At 43.1% G+C, this 26,655-nt stretch overlaps 1 long non-coding RNA gene across 2 annotated transcripts in view; it reads left to right on the top strand.

The window, feature by feature from the left end:
- LOC134905889 (uncharacterized) overlaps positions 1 to 26,655 on the top strand; it is a 148,394-nt gene that overhangs the window by 43,535 nt on the left and 78,204 nt on the right. Inside the window, exon 2 of one of the 2 annotated variants that reach the window (XR_010175767.1) lies at positions 12,013 to 13,165. The exons of the other annotated variant lie outside the window; for it this stretch is intronic. This is a non-coding gene — a long non-coding RNA (uncharacterized LOC134905889). Of the gene's footprint in view, positions 1 to 12,012; positions 13,166 to 26,655 lie in introns of those variants that run through there. 2 annotated transcript variants of the gene reach the window in all.

Genomic DNA, 26,655 nt, shown 5'->3' with positions numbered 1-26,655 from the left:
ATGGCGGTAAGGCTACAGTGCATGCACAGAAGCCCAGTCACCCCACTTAGCACATTGCAGGGACAGGCTCCTTTTGGAGCCCTTGTCCCTGCATGTGTAGGGTGATACATCCAGCCGAGTCACATGCTATATGCGATCACATGCTATATGCATAAATGGGCCCCTTGGTAACTGAGTATTGGAGATAAAAGAATGATCAAGGAAATCCATAAAAAAATGAGAAAACAGTTAGGTCATGGTGAGCTTTTGATGTGATTTATACAAGTTAATTGGTGGTCATATTGAAGTCAAAGTACTATTCATGCGAGAAAAAGCACTGATGCACCTTATGGGGCTTTAACTTGCACCTTTTACGCTGTGACCTGTATTCTTACCAGTTGAGCTGCAGCAGGCTCTTATTAATCTAGTCTTCTGTTTAGATATACTTGACCAGCCTGATTGTGTTTAGCATCAGCCCACTTCTTAGCCGAAGCCAAATCACTGCATGCAGTGGAGATAAAAAGGCAGTAAGTGACACTCAAAAATTGCCTGATTATTGAGGTCTACTCACAATCTAGCTGTTCCCGCTCCAGGCTTGTTCAGTTAGATTTAGACACTAGTCTCACACTAAACACTCGGAACAACACTAGGGGGTATATTTAGTAAATATTATTTACTAATGTGTGGATTTTTAAAAGTGAAGATGTCGCTCATAGCAACCAATCTGATTCTAGCTATTATCTTCCAGAAGGTGCAAGATAAATGATAAGTACTCTAGAATATGAATGGTTGGTATGGGGAACATATCCACTTCTAAAAACCTGTATCTTTATAAATGTCCCTCTAGAAGTGCTCCTACTGTACCATTTGACTTATTCCATTTAACTTGAAGGAAGCTGCTAATTTTACACTCCCATATGCACTCTTTTTAGCTTACTAGAGTAAGGGCATGCCATACTTCCAGAATATGTCCACAACCTTACCGCTGTTACACACCTCCAAGCTGTTGCTTTGTTCTTCCCTCTAACTTCCATTTTGTCTTATAAAACATTATTTAACCTTGGGTTTGGTTTGTCCAACTCTAAATTACTCCCTCACTGTATATATTGTATTAAAAGTATAAATCTGGAAAGGTTGTCACTGTTCCCAGAAATTAGAATAATGAGTTGCTTGACAGAATTTCACTAGAACTATTTTTTTATTAGGTAATCTCCCTGCTGACTTCTGACTGCTCAGTCACTTTACCTGACATATAAATACACTAAAGGGCTCGTCCAAGCCATTTTAGTATTTCTGTCTCTGTTTTCCAATAACCTTTTTACTTCTCCCCTTAACTGGTGACATTTCATCTTCTCTATCCCAGTACATTTTTCTCATTCTTTAATTTCTGTCTTGAAGCTCATTTTTTTTCCTTATCATTTTCTGTCTTTTTCCATGTTGCAATTATTTTTTCATCACCTGTAACGTTAGTCTCTCATCTGTAATTTTTTTTTCCATTTTGAAATCCCTACCATTATGCTTCTAGCAGATGATTTTCATTCTCTTAACCATTCTGCTATACGTATTATTTTAAAGAGTTGATTAGCTCTCCAATTGTCTTGCTGTCAATCAAAACATTATTGTATCCATTCTGCTCTATACCTGGCAAAATGTAAAAATAATCAACGTTGGCAATCTATATATTATAAATGTTCTGGTTTAATATATAAAGCAATTTAACACTTTTTTTTGTATTTTGTAGAAAGGATTTGTAAAAAGTGATTTTGAATTGCACACATACATCATAAAGTACTGGTTTAATTATCTTGTATCAACTATAGATTATTCTAATAAAACATATAATACTTAATATTGTTAAATAACTATTTTTTTGTATATACATGTATTTCTGCCACAATAATTTTTAAATGAATGTAAAACATTCTAAGAAATCTATTTTATTTTACTTTTTATTAAATGTTAATGATTCATTTTGATTATAGCCAATGTAACATGCTGATTTCCAACTAGGAAACACAGTATTTTCTAATGGTGAAACCCTCCTTCACCGGCACATCAAAGCCCTGTTTGTGCATCTTGACAAATAATTTGCTGTAGTGTGTGACAAAGGAACAGTATTGCTAAATCGCTTTAACGTCACCTTGGGAGAGACTATTTTATGCTATGATTTTTTTTCTATTACTACTTCGGATAGAAAGTCAGCATGTGTTGCCAAAATAAGCACCTCTTATACCCCTTCACTTAATAGTTCCACAGTTTGACCATTTTAAATTGCCCTATACTGTAGTTGCTAAATCTATGCTTGGTTTAATTTTCTGTTGTAGTTGCTCTGCATACATCGTCCAAGATCATTTTTGTTGCAAAATGTTCTGTTCATGTATGTCGATACAAATCACATACATTTATAAAGAAGTGTTTTCATTTTTAGTTACACTTTTATTCCATGTAATCTTCTACAATACATGTGAGCAAATCCATCAATCCAAAACAATTTATGATTCTGCCCGGAGTTCCCTCATAAAATAAACATAAAAAGCTAATGCAACACTTACCATCCCCAGAGCCCAGAGGCCCTCAAACGAGCTCCTCCAGGTACCCCAATGGTCCAGGTTTTAGGGCTATTTATGGCTCATCTCAGATGATTAAATCAAATTGACTGAGGTGCTAATTAAGTCACCTATGGCCAAGCATGGATAAACTTAAAACCTGGACAATTGGGGTGCCTCGATGAGCGCGTTTGAGAACCTATGCCATAGCCATTTAAACTTAACAGGATTGCCAGTTTCACACTTAGAGCCTCATGTAGAGCAATTTAGGGAAAAATGCAGGTATAAAATGCATCAACAGAACTTGCAAGTGTTTATGCTTAGCTTCTTATACAGTACTGTATATTAAAATTAGAGATGAGCGGGTTCGGTTCCCTGAGAACCGAACCCCCCAAACTTCACTACCAGAGACCAGATCCGAGTCAGGCTCAGGTTTTCCCACCTGGCTCAGAAACCAGAACAAGGCAAAACGGCATCATCCCGCTGTCAGATTCTCGCGGGGTTTCGATAAGGAGCCGCGCGTCGCTGCCATTTTCACTCCGGTATTGGAGAGTGTAGAGAGAGGACGTGTCTCCGTCCTCAGTGTCCTGCATCAGTTTAGTGGTAGTGTCTTGTGCTGCTTCAGTCCAGTCACAGTGGTGGTGTCCTCTGCTTCCATATGTCCAGTGCTGCTGTATAAGTCCAGTCCATTGCAGTGGTGCTGTGTTGTCCTGCATCAGTACAATGGTAGTGTTTTGTGCTGCATCAGTCCAGTCACGGTGGTGGTGTCCTCTACTGCCATATGTCCAGTGCTGCTGTATAAGTCCAGTCCATTGCAGTGGTGCTGTGTTGTCCTGCATCAGTACAATGGTAGTGTCCCTGTGCTGCCGTATATGTCCAGTAGTACTGCCGTATATGTCCAGTAGTACTGCCGTATATGTCCAGTGATACTGCCGTATATGTCCAGTGATACTGCCGTATATGTCCAGTGATACTGCCGTATATGTCCAGTGATCCTGCCGTATATGTCCAGCGGTACTGCCGTATAAATCCAGTGATACTGCCGTATATGTCCAGTGGTACTGCCATATAATTCCAGTGGTACTGGCGTATAAATCTAGTGGTACTGCCATATAATTCCAGTGGTACTGGTGTATATGTTCAGTCGTCATGCCGTATAATTCCAGTGGTACTGGCGTATAAATCTATAAATCCAGTCCAGTGATACTGCTGTATATATGTCCAGTGGTACAGTCGTATAAATCCAGTGATACTGCCGTATATGTCCAGTGGTACTGCCGTATAAATCCAGTGGGACTGTTGTATAAATCCAGTGGTACTGGCATATAAGTCCAGTGGTACTGCTGTATAATTCCAGTGATACTGCCGTATATGTCCAGTGATCCTGCCATATAAGTCCAGTGGTACTGCTGTATAAATCCAGTGATCCTGCTGTATATGTCCAGCAGTACTGCCATATAAATCCAGTGATACTGCAGTATATGTCCAGTGGTACTCCCATATAATTCCAGTGGTACTGGCATATAAATCCAGTCCAGTGATACTGCCGTATATATGTCCAGTGACCCTGCCGTATATGTCCAGTGGTACTGCCGTATAATTCCAGCGGAACTGGCGTATAAATCCAGTCCAGTGATACTGCCATATATGTCCAGTGGTACTGCCGTATAAATCCAGTGGTACTGTTGTATAAATCCAGTGGTACTGACGTATAATTCCAGTGGTACTGGCATATAAATCCAGTGATATTTCCGTATAAATCCAGTCCAGTGGTACTGCCGTATAATTCCAGTGGTACTGCCGTATAATTCCAGTGATACTGCAGTATAATTCCAGTGGTACTGCTGTATAAATCCAGTCCAGTGGTGCTGCAATATAAGTTCAGTGGTGCAGTCCTGTGCTGTATATTTTTTACTCTAAAAAAAGGGGTTATTAATATTCAATCTAAATAATTGTCACAAGGTTTGACCTGTGTGGTGTAGAGGTACGCTCGCCTATACCACATATTGGTCCTGATTCCGTGTTGATCGGTCGCTAGCAACTTTTTGCAGCCGTGCAAATCATAGTCGCCGCCCACGGGGGAGTGTAATTTCGCTTTGCAAGTGTGCGATCGCAGAGTCTCAGGCGGAGACGTTGCAACCCCCCAAGACCACGACTTTGCGCTCAAATAGTAAGTATTACTATTTACAAACATTTACATACATACAAACCACTGTACAGCAGGGGTGTAAGTACTCCATGCCCTCCAGCTTATGTTGCACTACACATCCTAGCATGCCCTGCCACAGTAACATAGTAACATAGTATTTGAGGTTGAATAGAGGCAAATTGCCCATCGTGTTCAACCTGTTTTAAATTGTGATGATTCTACGTACTTGCTAAATAATGTTTCTCTGACGTCCTAGTGGATGCTGGGGACTCCGTAAGGACCATGGGGAATAGCGGCTACGCAGGAGACTGGGCACAAAAGTAAAGCTTTAGAACTACCTGGTGTGCACTGGCTCCTCCCCCCATGACCCTCCTCCAAGCCTCAGTTAGATTTTTGTGCCCGAACGAGAAGGGTGCACACTAGGTGGCTCTCCTGAGCTGCTTAGTGAAAAGTTTAGTTTTAGGTTTTTTATGTTCAGTGAGACCTGCTGGCAACAGGCTCACTGCATCGAGGGACTAAGGGGAGAAGAAGCGAACTCACCTGCGTGCAGAGTGGATTGGGCTTCTTAGGCTACTGTACATTAGCTCCAGAGGGACAGATCACAGGCCCAGCCATGGATAGGTCCCAGAGCCGCGCCGCCGGCCCCCTTACAGAGCCAGAAGACAGAAGAGGTCCGGAAAATCGGCGGCAGAAGACGTCCTGTCTTCAACAAGGTAGCGCACAGCACTGCAGCTGTGCGCCATTGCTCTCAGCACACTTCACACTCCGGTCACTGAGGGTGCAGGGCGCTGGGGGGGGGGCGCCCTGAGACGCAATAAAAACACCTTGGATGGCAAAAAATGCATCACATATAGCTCCTGGGCTATATGGATGAATTTAACCCCTGCCAGAATACACAGAAAAACGGGAGATAAGGCCGCCGAGAAGGGGGCGGAGCCTATCTCCTCAGCACACTGGCGCCATTTTCCCTCACAGCTCCGTTGGGGGGAAGCTCCCTGGCTCTCCCCTGCAGTCACTACACTACAGAAAGGGTTAAAAAAGAGAGGGGGGCACTAATTACGCGCAGTATTAAAAATACAGCAGCTATAAGGGGAAAAACACTTATATAAGGTTATCCCTGTATATATATATATATAGCGCTCTGGTGTGTGCTGGCAAACTCTCCCTCTGTCTCCCCAAAGGGCTAGTGGGGTCCTGTCCTCTATCAGAGCATTCCCTGTGTGTGTGTGCTGTGTGTCGGTACGTTTGTGTCGACATGTATGAGGAGAAAAATGATGTGGAGACGGAGCAGATTGCCTGTAATAGTGATGTCACCCCCTAGGGGGTCGACACCTGAGTGGATGAACTGTTGGAAGGAATTACGTGACAGTGTCAGCTCTGTATAAAAGACAGTGGTTGACATGAGACAGCCGGCTACTCAGCTTGTGCCTGTCCAGACGTCTCATAGGCCGTCAGGGGCTCTAAAGCGCCCGTTACCTCAGATGGCAGATATAGACGCCGACACGGATACTGACTCCAGTGTCGATGGTGAAGAGACAAATGTGACTTCCAGTAGGGCCACACGTTACATGATTGAGGCAATGAAAAATGTTTTACACATTTCTGATAATACGAGTACCACCAAAAAGGGGTATTATGTTCGGTGAGGAAAAACTACCTGTAGTTTTCCTGAATCTGAGAAATTAAATGAGGTGTGTGATGATGCGTGGGTTTCCCCCGATAACAACTGATAATTTCTAAAATGTTATTGGCATTATATCCTTTCCCGCCAGAGGTTAGGGTGCGTTGGGAAACACCCCCTAGGGTGGATAAAGCGCTCACACGCTTGTAAGAACAAGGGCTCTACCCTCTCCTGAGATGGCCGCCCTTAAGGATCCTGCTGATAGAAAGCAGGAAGGTATCCTAAAATGTATTTACACACATACTGGTGTTATACTGCGACCAGCAATCGCTTCAGCCTGGATGTGCAGTGCTGGGTTGGCGTGGTCGGATTCCCTGACTGAAAATATTGATACCCTAGATAGGGACAGTATATTATTGCCTATAGAGCATTTAAAAGATGCATTTCTATATATGCGTGATGCACAGCGGAATATTTGCCGACTGGCATCAAGTCTAAGTGCGTTGTCCATTTCTGCCAGTAGAGGGTTATGGACACGACAGTGGTCAGGTGATGCGGATTCCAAACGGCATATGGAAGTATTGCCTTATTAAGGGGAGGAGTTATTTGGGGTCGGTCTTTCAGACCTGGTGGCCACGGCAACAGCTGGGAAATCCACGTTTGTACCCAAGGTCGCCTCTCAACATAAAAGACGCCGTATTATCAGGCGCAGTCTTTTCGTGGGCAAGCGGGCAAAAGGTTCCTCATTTCTGCCCCGTGACAGAGGGAGAGGAAAAAGGCTGCAGAAATCAGCCAGTTCCCAGGAACAGAAGCCCTCTCCCGCCTCTGCCAAGCCCTCAGTATGACGCTGGGGCTTTACAAGCAGAATCAGGCACGGTGGGGGCCCGTCTCAATGAATTTCAGCGCGCAGTGGGCTCACTCGCAAGTAGACCCCTGGATCCTTCAGGTGGTATCTCAGGGGTACAAATTGGAATTCGAGACGTCTCCCCCTCGCCGTTTCCTAAAGTCGGCTTTACCGATGTCTCCTTCTGACAGGGAGGCAGTTTTGGAAGCCATTCACAAGCTGTATTCCCAGCAGGTGATAATCAAGGTACCCCTCCTGCAACAGGGAACGGGGTATTATTCCACACTGTTGTGGTACCGAAGCCGGACGGCTCGGTGAGACCGTTTCTAAATCTAAAATCTTGAACACTTACATACGGAGGTTCAAATTCAAGATTGAGTCACTCAGAGCAGTGATTGCGAACCTGGAAGAAGGGGACTACATGATGTCTCGGGACATCAAGGATGCTTACCTTCATGTCCCAATTTACCCTTCTCACCAAGGGTACCTCAGGTTTATGGTACAGAACTGTCACTATCAGTTTCAGACGCTGCCGTATGGATGGTCCACGGCACCCCGGGTCTTTACCAAGGTAATGGCCGAAATGATGATACTCCTTCGAAGGAAGGGAATTTTAGTTATCCCTTACTTGGACGATTCCCTGATAAGGGTAAGATCCAGGGAACAGTTGGAGGTCGGTGTAGCACTATCTCAGGTAGTGTTGCGGCAGCACGATTGGATTCTCAATATTCCAAAATCGCAGCTGATTCCGACGACTCGTCGTCTGTTCCTAGGGATGATCCTGGACACAGTCTAGAAAAAGGTGTTTCTCCCGGAGGAGAAAGTCAGGGAGTTATCCGAGCTAGTTGGGAACCTCCTATAACCGAGCCAAGTCTCAGTACATCAATGAAAGGGTTCTGGGAAAAATGGTGGCTTCCTACGAAGCAATCCCATTCGGCAGATTCCACGCAAGAACTTTCCAGTGGGACCTGCTGGACAAATGGTCCGGGTCGCATCTTCAGATGCATCAGCGGATAACCCTGTCACCAAGCACAAGGGTGTCTCTCCTGTGGTGGTTGCAGAGTGCTCATCTTCTAGAGGTTCGCAGATTCGACATTCAGGACTGGGTCCTGGTGACCACGGATGCCAGCCTGCGAGACTGGGGAGCAGTCACACAGGGAAGGAATTTCCAGAGCTTATGGTCAAGCCTGGAGACATCACTTCACATAAATATCCTGAAGCTAAGGGCCATTTACAATGCTCTAAGCTCAGCAAGACCTCTGCTTCAAGGTCACCCGGAGTTGATCCATTCGGACAACATCACGGCAGTCACCCACGTAAACAGACAGGGTGACACAAGAAGCAGGAGGGCAATGGCAGAAGCTGCAAGGATTCTTTGCTGGGCGGAAAATCATGTGATAGCACTGTCAGCAAGTGGGGACTTCACCCAGAAGTCTTCCACATGTTTATAAAACTCGACAAGTATTGCGCCGGGTCAAGGGACCCTCCGGCAATAGCTGTAGACGCTCTGGTAACACAGTGGGTGTACCAGTCAGTTTATGTGTTCCCTCCTCTGCCTCTCATACCCAAGGTACTGAGAATTATAAGATGGAGAGGAGTAAGCACTATATTCGGGCTCCGGATTGGCCAAGAAGGACTTGGTAACCGGAACTTCAAGAGATGCTCACGGAGGATCCGTGGCCTCTACCTCTAAGAAGGGACCTGCTCCAGCAAGGACCCTGTCTGTTCCAAGACTTACCGCGACTGCGTTTGACGGCATGGCGGTTGAACGCCGGATCCTGAAGGAGAAAGGCATTCCGGATGAAGTCATTCCTATCCTGATCAAAGCCAGGAAAGATATAACCGCAAAACATTATCACCGCATTTGGCGAAAATATGTTGCGTGGTGCGAGGCCAGTAAGGCCCCGACGGAGGAATTTTAAACTAGGTCGATTCCTACATTTCCTGCAAACAGGAGTGTCTATGGGCCTGAAATGGGGGTCCATTAAGGTTCAAATTTCGGCCCTGTCAATTTTCTTCCAAAAAGAACTAGCTTCAGTCCCTGAAGTTCAGACGTTTGTGAAAGGGGTACTGTATATACAGCCTCCTTTTGTGCCTCCAGTGGCACCTTGGGATCTAAATGTAGTTTTTGGGTTCCAAAAGTCACATTGGTTTGAACCACTTAAATATGTGGAGTTAAAATATCTCACATGGAAAGTGGTCATGCTGTTGGCCCTGGCCTGGGCCAGGTGCGTGTCAGAATTGGCGGCTTTATCCTGTAAAAGCCCTCATCTGATTTTCCATTCGGACAGGGCGGAATTGAGGACTTGTCCTCAGTTTCTCCCTAAGGTGGTTTTCAGCGTTTCACCTGAATCAACCTATTGTGGTGCCTGCGGCTACTAGGGACTTGGAGGACTCCAAGTTGCTAGACGTTGTCAGGGCCCTGGAAATATAGGTTTCCAGGACGGCTGGAGTCAGAAAATCTGACTCGTTGTTTATTCTGTATGGACCCAACAAGCTGGGTGCTCCTGCTTCTAAGCAGACTATTGCTCGTTGGATTTGTAGTACAATTCAGCTTGCACATTCTGTGGCAGGCCTGCCACAGACAAAATCTGTAAAAGCCCATTCCACAAGGAAGGTGGGCTCATCTTGGGCGGCTGCCCGAGGGGTCTCGGCTTTACAACTTTGCCGAGCAGTTACTTGGTCAGGAGCAAATACGTTTGAAAAATTCTACAAATTTGATACCCTGGCTGAGGAGGACCTGGAGTTCTCTCATTTGGTGCTGCAGAGTCATCCGCACTCTCCCGCCCGTTTGGGAGCTTTGGTATAATCCCCATGGTCCTTACGGAGTCCCCAGCATCCACTAGGACGTCAGAGAAAATAAGAATTTACTTACCGATAATTCTATTTCTCGTAGTCCGTAGTGGATGCTGGGCGCCCATCCCAAGTGCGGATTGTCTGCAATACTGGTACATAGTTATTGTTACCAAAAAAAAAAATCGGGATATTGCTGTAGTGAGCCATCTTTTCTAGAGGCTCCTCTGTTATCATGCTGTTAACTGGGTTTAGATCACAAGTTATATGGTGTGATTGGTGTGGCTGGTATGAGTCTTACCCGGGATTCAAAATCCTTCCTTATTGTGTACGCTCATCCGGGCACAGTATCCTAACTGAGGCTTGGAGGAGGGTCATGGGGGGAGGAGCCAGTGCACACCAGGTAGTTCTAAAGCTTTACTTTTGTGCCCAGTCTCCTGCGGAGCCGCTATTCCCCATGGTCCTTACGGAGTCCCCAGCATCCACTACGGACTACGAGAAATAGAATTATCGGTAAGTAAATTCTTATTTTTATGACTAGTTGGCTACTATAACTCATGTTAGCCCCAGATTAACCACGTTGATATTTTAAGTATTATAACCTTGGATAGCTTTTTCATTCAGAAATTTATCCATTCCTTTTTTAAATCCAATTACAGAGTCCGCTATTACCACCTTCGCCTTCCCTGGCAGTAAATTCCACATCCTGATTGCCCTAACAGTGAAGAACCCTTTCCTCTATTGCGTTCGGAACTTTCTCTCCTCCAGTCGCAGCGAGTGCCCACGTGTCCTAAACTGTGTTCTTTTAATAAATAATTCCTCTGATAACTCTTTGTGATGTCCCTTTACATATTTGAAGATATTAATAATATCTCCTCTTAGGCACCTCTTTTCTAGTGTATACATATTTAGCCTAGTAAGTCTTTCCTTATAGTCCAGTCCTTCTAGGCCTATAATCAATTTAGTAGCTCGCCTTTGAACACTTTCGAGTTTACTGATGTCTTTTTTATACAATGGTGCCCAAAACTGAACACAATATTTCAGGTGTGGACAGCTTATACAGCGGCATGATTACATCCGAGTCCCTTGTCTCAATTCCCCTTTTTATGCACGCTAGCACCTTGCTTGCCTTCTTTACTGCGTTTTGACATTGTGTACGGTTATTAAGCCTATTATCAATGAATACCCCCAAATCTTTTTCCAACTCTGTTTCCCCTAGGCGTTCCCCATTTAATATGTAGGATGCAAGTTTGTTTTTAGTCCCAAAATGCATAACCTTGCATTTGTCTGTATTGAACCTCATTTTCCATTTAGACGCCCAGAGTTCAAGTTTAGATAGATCATTCTGCAAGGACTCCACATCCAATTCTGAATTAATTACCTTACACAGTTTAGTATCATCTGCAAAGATTGACACTGTGCTTTCCAGGCCTATTTCTAGGTCATTGATAAATATGTTGAACAGTAGTGGTCCGAGTATGGACCCTTGTGGTATTTCGCTTACTACTGGGGACCAGGTTGAGGACTTCCCGTTGACCACTACTCGCTGTACCCTGCTATCCAACCAGCTGCTTATCCATGTGCAAATAGTTTTTCCTAGGCCAATCTCCTTTAATTTGATCATCAGTCTCCTGTGAGGAACTGTATCGAAGGCTTTTGCAAAATCTAGGAAGTCCACATCCACTGCTTTTCCTTGATCAAGATTATTGCTCACTTCCTCGTAGAAGCTAATTAAGCTAGTCTAACATGACCTGTCCCTCACATCTGACATGACCTGTCCCTCACCGTAGCAGCAGTTGCTTTACAAAATCTATGTAAAGGCATGCTGAGATGTGTAGTTCCACAACAGCTGGAGGGCTGCGAGTTTAAGGTTAATTCCTCAACAAGGTTTAGCTATTTAAGTAGCAGTGAGGGTGCTCCAGTCAACACTGTGGTTTTGCCTTGTCAATGATTGGCACATGGTAATGTTGCAGAGTATAGCTAGTGTGCAGGTGGGAAAAGGCCACAAACACGTATATGCTACCACTGCTATTTTTATCTATAATCATTGTTGATTACATTATTTTCCTCCCCTTCACAGTCTACAACGTTCCACAGCAGAAAAAGAAACTGAACAAAACAGAACAAACGGTCAGAGCAATGATGTCCATTATCGTGGAGCACCTGTGTGAGGCGGATAGTGAGCTGAATTCCCAGAAAGATTTACGAATTGAGAGATATCTTGCGTCCGAAAAGGAAATGCATCAATCATTTATGACGCAGTTAATGACCATGCATGAGAGGCAGATGTAATTTTTTGAGCGCACATTTGCACGTACTCTAGAGATTACCACACAAGCACAACAGCAAGACACAGCCTACCCACAGCACCCATATGGTCCATACAACTATGAGCCTCCCTCAAATCCCACAACACAAATCCCGCAATCCTCAGAATATCGGGTTTATAGACAATTGCCTTAATTAAGGCAAGCTGTTGATAAAACAATGTTTGTGTGTTAAGGTTCTGTTTGCCTTTTTATCTGTTTTATTGTTATCTCAAAGATGTGCGGCAGTGGGATCCGAATATTGATACCTACAAAGCCAAATGTTAGGGGATTTTTACAGAGTGTTCTGTTTGCACTTTACTCTTTTATATTGTTACCCCTGAATATGTGCGGCAGTGGGATCCAAATATTGGGGGTACCCTGGTACCTAGACAGCCAAATGTTAGTGGATTTTTCAGAATGTTCTGTTTGCACTTTACTTTTTTATATTGTTATCTCAGAAAACGTGCGGCAGTGGGATCCAAATATTGGGGGTACCCTGATACCTAGAAAGTCAAACGTTAGGGGATTTTTACAGGGTTCTGTTTGCACTTTACTCTTTTATATTGTTATCTCAGAAAATGTGCGGCAGTGGGATCCAAATATTGGGGTTACCCTGATACCTGCCAAACAGTAGGGCAGGCGTCTTCAACATGTGGCCCTTTAGCTGTTGTGGAAATACATAGCAAGGCATCCTGGGACATGTAGTTCTACAACAGCTGGAGGGCCACATGTTGAAGATCCCTTGCGTTATGGGGATTATTACAGAGTGTTCTGTTTGCACTTCAATATTTTATATTGTTACCTCAGAAAATGTGTGCCAACTGTTTAAAAGCAAACATATAATAACTTATAACTTTTGAACAATTTTTATAACAGAGAAATTGTAGAAAACAAAATAAACAAAAAACTGTTTGCACACAAAAACTTGTCTGTTTTCTCTATCTACTGCAACATTGAGGGAAGATTGGCTGCAATGGTGGCCCTTATGCACTCGCTGGCTGTGTCATGCCCCCCCACTAGGCCTGATGCATCATGTACAGTGACCCCCGCCCCATGATCATGCACATTCCACTTGGGGAGAAAGTTTTCCTTTTGTATCTCACATATATTATGGAGAATGCAGCAGGCTGCTACTATATCTGGCATGATTTTCAAGTCCACATCATTCCTCTTCATGAGGCAGTGCCAGCATCCTTTTAAACGCCCAAATGCATTCTCTACTGCCATATGGGCCGAACTTAGGGCATGGGTGTATGATGTCTGTTTGGGAGATAACTGAACATGCTGGGTTTAGCCCTTCATCAGCCAGCGCTGTAACAGGTATGCTGCATCACCAATGAGGTGGACCAGGATGTCCACACCATCTACGATCACCGATTTCTGTTAATAAAATAATAATATTATTCCAGGGGTAAAACATGAATATTGGTTTATGGGCGAACATTAGTTTAAGGAGTAAATAATCTTACCTCTCGAGGGAAAAGCCATCCACCGAGCAGTGGATAGCCACGCAGTGGATAGCCACCGAGCAGTGGATAGCACTGTGGGTAGCCACGCTACTTAAATCCTTTTATAGTCTCATCTAGCCGCTGTCCTTGTGGCAAGGAAATAAAATGATGGTACATGGTATCCAGCAATGCCTGCGTGATCTGGTAGACAATCTTGCAGACCGTGCAAATCCCTACTCCAAATAAACAGGAAATTGTGCGATACTCTCCAGGGGTAGCATACCACCAGAGAGCAATCGCTAATCTCCTGGTCGGCTCAATGGGCTTCCGGAACCTGGTGGTCTGCTTGGTAATTGTGGGGGACAGTAGTTCCAAAACATAGTCGAATGTAGCAGGAGACATCCTGAATGGTCTGCATGAATTCTTCTCCATGTCTGCTATCCCTCATCCACATTCTTCGGACTGGTGTAGAGCTCATTGTTATGAGATAAGTAACTGTGGATGATATCAGCGCTCTTCTCCTTTTCAAATAGTTGCGTCGAGAACTAGCCCTCTCGGCAAAGAACTGAGTCCTCCTTCTTCAGCTCAGCAGTAGGTAGCACAAGGTAAGAAGCTGCATCAAGCTGTCTGTAGCAGATATAAGCAGCAGGAAACTGCAAACAGTCTGCGACTCCATGCTAGACACAGCTACTGCATCGGTCTCCATTGCTGCAGTGCTTGCTGTGAGCAGGCCCCACCCCTTCATTTTGTTCCTTTTCATGACATAATCTTGATGAAACAGTAAAAAGTCCATTTTTAATTACATCAATAGGCTTTTACACAGCTTACCTGGGTTAAGATGAAACAGATCCGACCCGGAAATAACCCGTGTCGAAGTGCAGTGGAAACGGCGGGGCCGACACTGGTTGTTGTACCCGGGTTAAACATCCCGGATCAGACCCGGTGCTCAGCTGGAAAAGGGGTATAAGTCATACAGCCACCTTGGTGCAACCGTTTGGCCTAAAAACAATATTGTGAGGTATAAGGTGTTCAGAATAGACTCGAAATGAGTGGAAATGAATGTTATTGAGTTTAATAATACCGTAGGATCAAAAGTACCCCCCAATTCTGTGATTTTAGCTGTTTTTGTTTTTTTCAAAAATCATCCAGATCCAAAACCAAAACACGAAAGGGTGGTTTTGGCAAAACCAATCCAGATCCAAAACACGAGCTTGGAACCAGAACCTAGACCAAAACACAAAAAATGCCCGCCACACATCTCTAATTAAAATGTATGTAATTCAGCATGCTGTTTTAAATGTGTCTATTGCATGATGTCCTCATGCGGTAAAAATACCAGTTAACATCAAGACTATGATGATGTTTTCATTGTTGATTAAAAAATAAAAAATATATTTTTTAATCTCGGTAATTTTATTGTTAATACTAAAGTACAACAGAGGAATATCTTAAAAATTAAAACCTAAGACTATAAATAAAAAATATATGTTGTGTATACAACCATATTTTAAGAATTGGTAATTAACAGTTTCCTAAATAACCATCTTGTTTAAAATAAATTAAAATTTATCTTTTTCTTATGTGCAAGACAGTAAAAAGAAGGTCAAAGGAAATATTGTCTTTTGTCTAGCTCTACATAAAGACCTTTCTGAGGAGAAATAGCATGTTTTTATAACAAAATACTAACAGACATAAGTAGCCACTCTCCTTCCCTCCCAAAATCAATCCCATTAAACCACTGGTTTTTGTGAAAACCAATTAATTTAGAGCTGCCAATAGATATTCCCTTTCTCAAATGGATGATGTACAGTAATATATCTACAGTCAGGGTTGGTTCTAGCCCTTGTGGTGCCCCGGGCGAAAATAGGGGCGTAGCTTCATAAAGGGGTGTGGTCAATGTGCCCCCAGTAGTATTGCCCCCGTTTGTGCCCCCAGTAGTATTGCCCCTGTTTGTGCCCCCAGTAGTATTGCCCCCATTTATGCTGCTTTAAAAAAAAAAAAAAAAAATTAATACTTACCATCCCCGCTCCTGATTCCCGACCGCTGCTGCCCTCCATCTCTGGCCACTGGCGCCGCTCCTCTGATCTATGGGAGAGACGTCATGACGTCTCTCCCATAAAACCGCATAGACACTAGAGGTCAATCATGACCCCTAGTGTCTAAATGCCGCTCCCACAATGCAGTGCGGTGCGCGATGACTTCATCGCACACTGCACAGCAGTACTGGCACCAGGGGGGGGCACCACCAGTAGCGGATCTTGCCACGGTGGCAGCGCCCTCCGGATGGCGGCGCCCCGGGAAAAAGTACCGTGTGCCCGTAGCAAGATCCGCTAATGTCTACAATGGCGCTTCTCCTGAAGAGATGTTTCTTTAGCCATTAAAAAGATGAAACATAAAAACAAGGACACTGTAGTATTCTTAAAAAGTCTCATTGTACCAATGTAGTCATGTTCATCTTTGCTGTGATGTGGCATGCCGCATCACAGCAAAGAGGAACATGGCTACATCTGCATGCACCCTTTGTGCAACAACACAGAGAAAGAATGTGTGTTGATGCTGTCACCCTTTCCAGATGGCAAAACTAGCCACCAACACTCCACTTAGTTTCCACTGGAAATGAGAAGGTAGCACATCTGTTAAATACAAGTCCCAAAAAACGCATTAACCCATAATGGATATTTTCCACACGGTAACAACAAGACAGATACTTACAGTTGGCAAGAAAGTCCTGATGGCCACTTGACGCATTGTGATCCTTGTTTTTATTAAAAAAAGCAATACACATCAGCATGGTAATGAAATGACCAGAAGGTGCATAAGTATAAGTTTGGTGGATTCCTTGCACCCCATTCAATAAACGCGAATACCATGTTTGGTATATGTTACATACAGATGTAAATCATACCATTTGCTACATGATCCCAAACTCCATAGATTTTCCATCATGAAGTATTACAGAATTACTATAAATAAAAAAGAAAGCCATCAGATAAAAAATAATTCAGATAAAAAAATAATTAGGATAGACAAACTTAAATAATGTAATGGAAACCTAGATAAACTATTTAAACCCACACAATTTACTTCAAAAACTACAGTTGTGTGAGAATAAAGAATAGATTAAAACATATCAATCAAATAAAACAACAAAGAAAATCCTCCTTAAATAAAATAGGTTTTCATATAAGAGAATAAAATAGTTTATATACAGTAAAAACATTTAAGAGCAAGTTCTCAATCTAGAACCAGAGTTTGTTAGTCAAACATTTGATTCTGCCAATCTGTTAACTGTGTCTCTGAGATCCCAATGTATTTTTATTCATGTGTTATATGACCAACAATTAATGTAATTAAACTCTGAATACTTATGGTAAAATTTAAAGTGGGCAGGTGAAATACAAGATATTTGTTTAATTACTAGTTTCAAATTAACCTAAATCCCTTAGATTTGCTGTTAATGCTTAACTGTTCTTATACTGCCTATTTTTCTTGATGTAATGCACTTCTCATCTGATTATTTTTTATAGAGGGTGTTATTTTTAGAGAGTTTTCAGGTAGATACTAGTTAACACTGAGCCCTGTTGTGAAGATATATATGTTTAGGTAAATTCATCCACAACTCTTCTGCAGAGCATTACAACTCAATGACTGCTTTGTGAAAATATATATGTTTAGGTAAATAGAAAATCAAAGTTGCAGATTATCACTACTGATTGCACTGAAACTCCAGTTAGCTAATTGGGTTTTAAGAATCAGAGCATTGCCATAGTCATAAGCAGAGGTTAAAGTTAGCCAAAATGGGGCGGAACTGCGTTCCGTCAGTTCCATTTGGAGACGGAACCAATTCCGCCTCCTTCGGCTGAGATTGTGTTCCCAGCAGGCACCCAGCGCCTTCTCCTCAGTGGCAGCCAGAAACAGGAGCTCACTCCTGAGCTCCAGCTTCCAGCTATGGCAGTGTGCGGCTGTGCGCTATGGGAGAGACCTCATGATGCCTCTCCCATAGTTCCAAGGAGTGGGCAGCCAGGCGAAGGGCAGCTGTCTGGAAGCAGGAGCAGGGCTGGTGAGTATTGTGTTTTTATTTTATTGTGTGTATATGTGCAAGTGGCGCTACTAGGGGGCAAACCAATTGGGGGCATATCTACTGGGCACAAACCAATTGAGGGCATAACTGCAGCGGGCATATCTCCTTGGGGTAAAACTACAGTGGGCATAACTACAGGGGGGATTAACTACTTGGGGCATATCAACTGGGGACATAACTACAGGGGGCATAACTATGGGATAATAACTATGGGGGCATTACTACTTGGGGCAGTACTACACTGGGGTATTACTGCTGGTACACTACTAATGAGGGCATTGCATAGGGTGCCCTTAATAAGGGGCATCACTCCTGGGGACATAAGGAGCACTACTACTGGGGGCACTGTATAAGAGGCACCAATACTATGGGCACTACAACTGTGGGCACTACTGCTACAATGGTCATTGCAAAAGGGGCACTACTACTGACAGCATGGTATAAGGGGCACTACTGCTGTAGGCATTATGTGTATTTGGGGTGCTACTACTGTGGGCTTTGTGTATAAGGGGCACTAATGTGTATTATAACATGAATAAGGGACACTACTATGTGGTGTAATGTGAATAAGATTGTGCTACTGTGCAACGTAATTTGAATTAGTGATACAATTGGGTGACCAGGCCCCTTTCTTTTTGAGACCACACCCATTTTTTGCAGTGCGTGCAATCCCTTTATTGCTCAAGCATGGGGGGTGAGTTCCACCTCCTCTCTAGGACCACTTTAAGCATTGGTCATAAGGCATCTGCTTTTGTAATAGATTGCCAATGTATATGATTAGTTGTTATTGATAAATTTGAATGTCTGTTAGCTCCTGAGTTTAAGCTCTGTGAGGACATATCTCTTAAGGGGGTACCACGGAGAGATCCATGCTTAAATTCTAAGCAATGTGACTAGATTGCTTAGGAGTTAAGCATCAATATCTCTGAGTGTATGCCTCGCAGCAATAGCGATGTGCGGCCCTGCGCGTTGCTATCGCAGGTGCTAAATTGGCCTGCATGCAGGCACAATCTAGCACATTTCTCATTTCCCCATTTGGTGAACTGAGCACCCCCACTCGCTCAGCACACCGCACTGTGTGCTGAGTGGGGGAGAGATGTGTGCTGAGCGTTCATGCTAGATCGCTCTGCACACATCTCCGGGAGAAATCTCCCTGTGTGTACAGGGTTTTAAATGGTTAGTACCTAAGCTTCTGTTTTTTTTTTTAAGTGTTTGATGGGCTGCCATTGCTGGGGGGGAAGGGGGTAGTGGATAGTTTGGAGTTTAGGTGTAATCATTGCATTCACATGTTTAGGCTCAGTATTTAAAGGGCGTATTATGAGGTGTGCCGTGTGGGTCCATCAATTCAAAAGATAGCTAAAATTTTAAACAGAATTACGACGTTACACCGAAGGAAAATAGAAGAACATTCTGCCGAAAAATCTGAAACACTGAAGGACTACTTTCATACAACAAATGTGAGTCCACTTATTCCACACATCACACAGCTCCAGTCTGAGTAACCGTGACACTTATAAGTTAAATCTGTGTTATGGTGTGTACATATAGTCAAAATTGTAAGAAAAGTTAGTGCAGATCGCAAGGTGAAAGTCACCTTGCGATCCCGATTCGATGTCGATGCGCGGTCCCGCGTGGTCGTCATCGCAAGAATAGATAGACTGTGCAGGCAAGTCAATTTTGACTACCTCTATAGAAGATATAGTCAAAATTGACACTTAGCCAAAATCGCACAGTCAGTATTGCAAGCACATAATGAATGTGCTTGCGATAATGACTATGGGGGTCATTCTGACCCATTCGTTCACTGCTGTTTGTCGCAGCTGAGCGAACGGGTCTCTACGGTGCATGCCAGACGGCCGAAGGCCGTAGCAGGGCTGCGATCGCCTCTGCCTGATTGACAGGCAGAGGTGATCGCTGGGCGGGAGGGGGCGGAACGGCAGCGTTTGGCCGCCATTTCATGGGAGCGGTCTGACCAATGCAGGCGTGGCCAGACAACGGGGGCGGGCCGCAGCGGCTGCGTGATGTCACACGCAGCCACTGCGGGCCGGGGAGAGATGAGTAGCTCCCGGCCAGCGCGCTAAAGCTGCGCTGGCCGGGAGCTACTCTCGAAGTGCAAAGGCATCACTGCTGTGCGGTGCCTTTGCACTTCTGTGGGTGGGAACCAGCACTGACATGCGGGGCGGACTAGCCCTGTGCTGGGCGTCCCCCCGTATGTCAGTGTGAATGATCGTAGCTGTGCTAAATTTAGCACAGCTACGATCAACTCGGAATAACCCCCGATGTGCCAACCTAGCCCCTGTCGCATAGTGAGAATCGGGCATAGCCCGAATCTCACCGTGTGTATGGGCCATTAGGAATGCTGCAACTACTCATATATATGTTTTGACCTTACCACAAACATCTGTACCAAAATATTTTGCTTTTACATATTTTTGTATGTCCTTTCTGAATTACCATTGCTTTTTATTTCCCTATTTTCAAGGGATGTAATCACCATCCCCAACCCCCTCTCACAACCTCTCTCAATTTTTAGTGTACTTTAAAACTCAATTTACTGTATGCAATCTTATAATTTTCACTTTACATTTTGCTTGTAAATCTATTTTTGTCATCTAACATACACATTTGCCAACACCATATACCAACTTTCTCTTTCTTTTGGATGACCCTTTGAGAAAGGTGCGCCAGGGTGGGGGTTGCCATACCCCAAGCTGCTTATGCCTGTCATCATATGCTAAGTATAATTCTATTCATGCTCTATGAGATGGTGCTATAATGATATTTGAAGATAAAGCGTATATGAATTCATTTCTGGTTGTGTTGGTCTTTCCACCATAAGAACCTCTGGGAACTATGATGGACTTTTTTTGCTATATATATATATATATATATATATATATATATATATATATATATATATATATATATATATAGCATCTCATAGCGTAAAACCGACAATTTTAATTGCTAAAAACACATAATATACGTTACAGCATGAGATGTATAAGCCTCGTACCGCAATGCAACCAGTGTGGGCTGGTTACCACATGGCAAATTGATAAACCTCACAGCAGTGTTGGGAACTCCGATGCAGGACGCAAAGGACTCTCACTACCCACCGCTGATCACCACCGGGGACCACCGCGGGCCAGGTCACTGGAGCCGCTGAAACAGGATCTCACAAACGCTGGGGAATGAAGACGTCACGAAACTTGGTTCCTAAGCGTTTTGTCACAGACTTCGTCAGAGGGCTGAGCTTCGTGACGTTAGTGCACATACATCAACTAAATGGCGGCCAATCACATAGCCGTTCCCTAATAACATACTTCATTTAGACAGATACAGGGTGTCAGGCTGTACGGGGATCATATACTTAGAGCACATCTGCTTGTAGGTTATATAATTAATATCCATTATACCAATAAGTATATTTTTACAGGTTAAATAAACACCTGATAATTAATTATACACAATGATCGTATACTTATCTGTTTAAGGGTTATATAATTAGTATTCTAAAACCCACTTTACCAATTGGTATATTCTAATAATTATTATCAATTAAGTGTATACCCGGTGAACATAAATTTGATGCTCCTATTTGTACTACCTCCTATACTCCGCAGGCTGACACGCCATTACAAAGGAGATACACATATCTTAAAAAACATTAACAAATACTTTTTGGTAGCAAAGACAAAAGAAAAACTATTCTCCATATATTTTTACCATACTAGACACAATATTATAACAGTATCTCTGCTCTACTTTTGTATCAAATACAAGTTGCAGTTTTTTCTACAATACTGTAATCTTACAAGTTGATTGTTCATGATTGCTGTTACCAATTTATAAAAAATATAAATTTGGTAACAGCAATCCTGATCGGTGGTGGTGATCAGCGGCGGGTAATGAGATTCCTGGGTGTCCTGCATTGGAGTTCCCGACACTGCCATGAGGTTTATCAATTTGCCATGTGGTAACAAGCCCACACTGGTTGCATTGCAGTACCGTATACTATGTGTGTTTTTAACAATTAAAATGGTTGGTTTTATGCTATATGGCGCCCTCTCTATAATTGATTGATAGATACAACACCTGAGGGATTCCAGGTTTCTGCAGAGAGGAGCAGCGGTCCGTTATTTTAAGGACACTAGCGACTGTTTGATAGACTGGAGTGTCCTATGGAACACAAAGTGTCATTGTGGCTAAAAGATTTTACTATTGAGCTGAGAACAGTGGGGTGTTTGAAATAGAGATATATATATATATATATAATGTTTGTGTGTGTGATTGTATATATAAGACCCCACCCCCTCCACAGATCCCACCCCCGTTTAGGGCTGCTCCCAGAATTTCCACGAGCTGGTTTTCCATCCTAATCTGCCCCTGGTGTTTTTAGACAACTGCCTTTTTTTCTTGGGTTGCTTTACTGAAATATATCACCAATACTTGTCATACCTTGGGAAAAAAATATTGCGAGGAAAAAAGTAATTTCTGACATTGTGGAAAGAAACCAGAACTTGAAATTAAAGGACTACCACATTTATGCAAATCTGAAGCAATAAACAAAAACAACACAGTTATAACAAAGAAAAATCAAACACAGAGGAAAGCTCTGTTCTCCCAGCATGGACTGGTCATAATACTAAAGATGACAAAAGCGGCTGTGGCTAAATGCAGATGCTCAGATTCTTGATATGCACAGGCAAATACCTGCATTAGCATAGGGTAGCAATCAGGCTGAAGTGGCCGGACAGAGTATATATTTACTCATAGGGAACACACACAAACCAATAACATTATTGTCACGATCCGGACTACTGGACATTATTTTTTACCTTTCAGGTGTCTTCTGAGGCTGGCTCAGCGTTCCAGGGTCGGGTCTCAGTCATGATGTTATGTCCTTACTTCATATTCTCTCCCTGTTAGCTTGCAGGTGCTGTCATAAGAAACTCTTAAATGGAATGGCGTTTCTGGGTCACCGCGACCTCCGCCACCATTACTGGACTCTCAGCTTGTGGACGGCCCTGCATTACACATCCTGTCAGTTGCGGCGTCCGCCGCCTTTGCTACGCTTCCAGCGTGTGGATGGATCCGTGTGATGTCTCCTGTTAGCCGTGGCCGCTTGCCGCGATTACCTTGTTAGAACACTTCGGGTCTGTGCAGCGCCTCTCACCCGCCGTAGCGTCTGTTGCTGGCGCTGGGGGAATGCTGTGCAGTATTGTCATTCTCTGGGTCTAGAATATAAGCCAGGTCCCCCTTCAAGAATCAGTATGTGCGCAGCCATGTTGGTTCTGATCATGTGATACTGTTTCTACCAATCCACAGTCCTGCTGAGCTTCCCTGATTGCTGATCCAATCCCTGCACTGCTGAGGGTATAAAGGGACTGATCTTAGACCAGGAAATCATCAGTGCTTTGGTTGTCATAACCAAGTGTATCCTGTCTCTGCTCTCTGTTACTCTAACTGTGTTCCAGGTATTCCAGCTCCTGAAGTCTCCAGTTCTACAGAGACCAGTGCCAATCATCACCCTGCGGTGCCTGACTTCCTTGTATCTTCAGTGTTCTCTGCGAGTGGCAGTGATTTGAATCAACACCAGCTTCCAGCATTGTGCTCCCAGTGGTGTTTACCTATCTACCATCATCGGTGTTCCTGATATTTACAGTACCAAGTCATCTGTTTCTCAATTCATCGATCTCTAGCATCATTAGTGTTATTAAGTTTCATTATCCATTTCATCCAGACCTGCACTTCATCTACAGTTCTTCACCTTCTGTTTCATCCGGCAAAACCGGCTGTCTACAGATACTTATCTTTCTGCAGTACATTCAGCCTCCGTATTCCATCTGCTGACTAGTTCCAGCTATCACCTATTATACAGCACCTAGGTGTTGGTAAGGACTGTCCATCTCCTTAAACTCCCAAGCTAGTCTTGGGCGGATACCACACCTAAGGAAACATCGCAGCTGTTATTGTTCTTGGAACCATGTACTGTTTTTATCATCTTTCATATCATCTTGTGCAAACTGCCGGTGTACCACCAGAACTGTGTCTAATAAATGAACATTTATTTTTATCTTTGTTGTCGTGGTCACATCTTCGGGCATTGGTGGTAGAAGTCCCCTATGTCTAGGAGTCCTATTCAGCCACCTAGATTCACCTATACACCAGCCCCTACAACTGAGGCAGCCTCACACCAACACCAGCCCTCAGTTGTGACAATTATTTGTGTATAAGTGGCATCCCTGTGAGGTGAAGTTAGGGAGATTGTTTAAGTAGTAGTATGTATTATTCTAGTAACATGTTGACATTATGAATATCAACACTGAGGTCATTGACAGTACTATTTTACCCTATCCCTAACTGCAGCCTAACCTGAACAATCATACAGTAGGTACATAATGTAGACATGCATAATGTCATAATTTTGAACATGTTGACATTCTGACGGAGTATGTCATCATTCTGAATGTTGACATAGTAACTACATATCATTTAAAACACCCAATAACAGCAATTTACTGAATACATTTAACACCTTTTACCATGGGTTATTAGAGCTCTTGGGATTTTCTAGTGTTTTTATCTCTTTAAACATGAAATACTATAAAATAAAATCTATTGTAAATAATAAAAACGCTTTTTCTCAATATCCACATATATTTTTTTAGACTATTGATTGGGGGCCGGAAGATACCAGTCAGTTACGTCCACTAATCACAGAAGCTGAATTAGGTATACTGATGCTCAGCATGAGGACACTGTTGTTCCCTAGTCTAACATTCCCTAGTTTGCTTCCAGGGGCATATTAAGAGGGGGGCCTTTGTGCAGTCTCTGTACAGGCCCCCTCCACTCCAGTTGGCAGCACAGTAGACAGTACCATCGATGGTTGACCCTCTGATGACCATCCCTACTTTGAGCGCTAGGGTCACTAGTAGACCCTAGCACTGTACCAGAGTGTAGTGGTGGCCATTTTTCTGACAATTTTCCTACCGCACACCTTGTACCCATTATAGTTATTATACTGTTTCCTACCTTATCCCCTGGCAATGTTAGTTGGGCACAGTCTTCTGTTCCGGTTATTTTTTTCTCCCGCTGTTCTTGAAGTGTTAACAGTACATAAAAAGTTTTAACTATACATAAAGACTCAAGAAAGCATAGAACATCCTTGACAAAGTGTTGCTAGGCATGAAATGCTCTGGGGAAGGTTAACCGGAAACACACACAGAACATTGCTATAAGCCACTTCCAACCAGGCGGACGCTGCCAAAGTGGGAGAAAAACATATTGTAACTGAAGCAGAAGACTGTGTCCAGCTATCATCACCAGGGGACACAGTAGGAAACTGGGGTAGTCAGACCAGTGAACAATTCTTTGTATTGGCACAGCTAATTTCGCTACCGTGATTAGTTGACACAACTTACAGGCACCATCCAGCCCCCAAACAATAAAGTCTCAATTTTTTTTTATAAATATTGAAAAAAACTTATTATTATTTATAATAAATTTCATGTTATAGTATTGCACGTTTAAAAAGATATACACTAGAACATCCCAAGTGCTCTTTTAACCTTTAGTTTGTAACTGAATAAATCGAGCAGCTATCTCACTAGTATGGACAATGTATTCATTTTCAACCTTTACCATGGGAAAATGACAGAGTGATTCCTGTACCAAGTGAGATCTTGACACAAGACAGCATGAGAGGTAAAATTTGACTTCTACAAGGTTACCGCCAAAAGAGCTGATCCTTCCATACATCATGGTAGATTGACAGTACAATATTTGAGCATTGATCCATTCATATGTTACCATCTTCACTGGGATAAGCACATGGTACAAAGAACCCAATGTGCCTACCAGAGTAGGATAACTGGTAACCATTCCCTACCACTTTGGTAGGGGGCATTTACCCAAGCATCTGGAATCCACAAGAACCAAAACCAGTTCCAGATGCAAACTCACATCTATACCCCACAAAGAAATCTTGTGTGGGGCCTAGGGATGATATATAAGTTATTGGGTGTTGAAGGTTGACCCTAGGGAATAGGTAGCATACCTGGCTTTGGTATATTGGCTTCTGAACATACAACAGTATAACAAAGATATTGTCTTTTTTTCCACTGGCAGCTTCCCCCTTTATAAGTGGCAGGGGCTTCCTAGGCTGCAGTTCAGATTGGCAGTTTGGAGTCTGTATCCACTGTGCATATGAGAGAATAAATCTAACAGAAAAAAGTAATGGCCACAAAAACAGCTTCTATGGACTACAATGGCTTCAGCCCTAAGGAGCTAAATAACACTAAAGTGGCTTCACATTTTAAGTACTTTTTCTGCTAATTGCAGAAAGTGCTTTCAGTCCCAGAGCGAGAAAACACCTCCCCTTGGGACTGACAGTCCAGCATACGAAAATGCTTCCAATGTGAAACCTGCCAGTACATGAACTGGGGGCTTACTGGAGGCCTATAGATAAAATACATGTCTATCCTTACCTTTGTGACCTGTGAACCTTAAGGAACAGGATAATTGTGTGAGCCTCTGCTTTAGTTCCCATATGCTCACACCCTACAGTTCTTTTGTCTTGTTTTTCTTATAATGTTCTTTTAAAATCCTTTCAATATATGATGAATCTAAAAACAGTATTTTGCAGCATCACCTAATGTATGCTTCTTGTATTATCAGCGCATAGCTAATACATTACAGTGTGGGTGAGATATTATATACTACATGAAATCTTTGTAAGAACAAATGGTATAACTGCTGAGCATTAGTTGCAGGAAGAAAGCCAAGAAAGGAGAACATTAATAAAACAAAATCTGACATATTCAAAAGTCTTTCTGAAAAAGTAATTTATGATGCACTACACACTACAAAAAGTAAAATTG

The sequence above is a fragment of the Pseudophryne corroboree genome, chromosome 1 (genome assembly GCF_028390025.1).
Source record: "Pseudophryne corroboree isolate aPseCor3 chromosome 1, aPseCor3.hap2, whole genome shotgun sequence".
In the NCBI taxonomy this organism is placed as follows: Eukaryota; Metazoa; Chordata; class Amphibia; order Anura; family Myobatrachidae; genus Pseudophryne; species Pseudophryne corroboree.
This window is presented reverse-complemented; position numbering and strand designations above follow the sequence as displayed.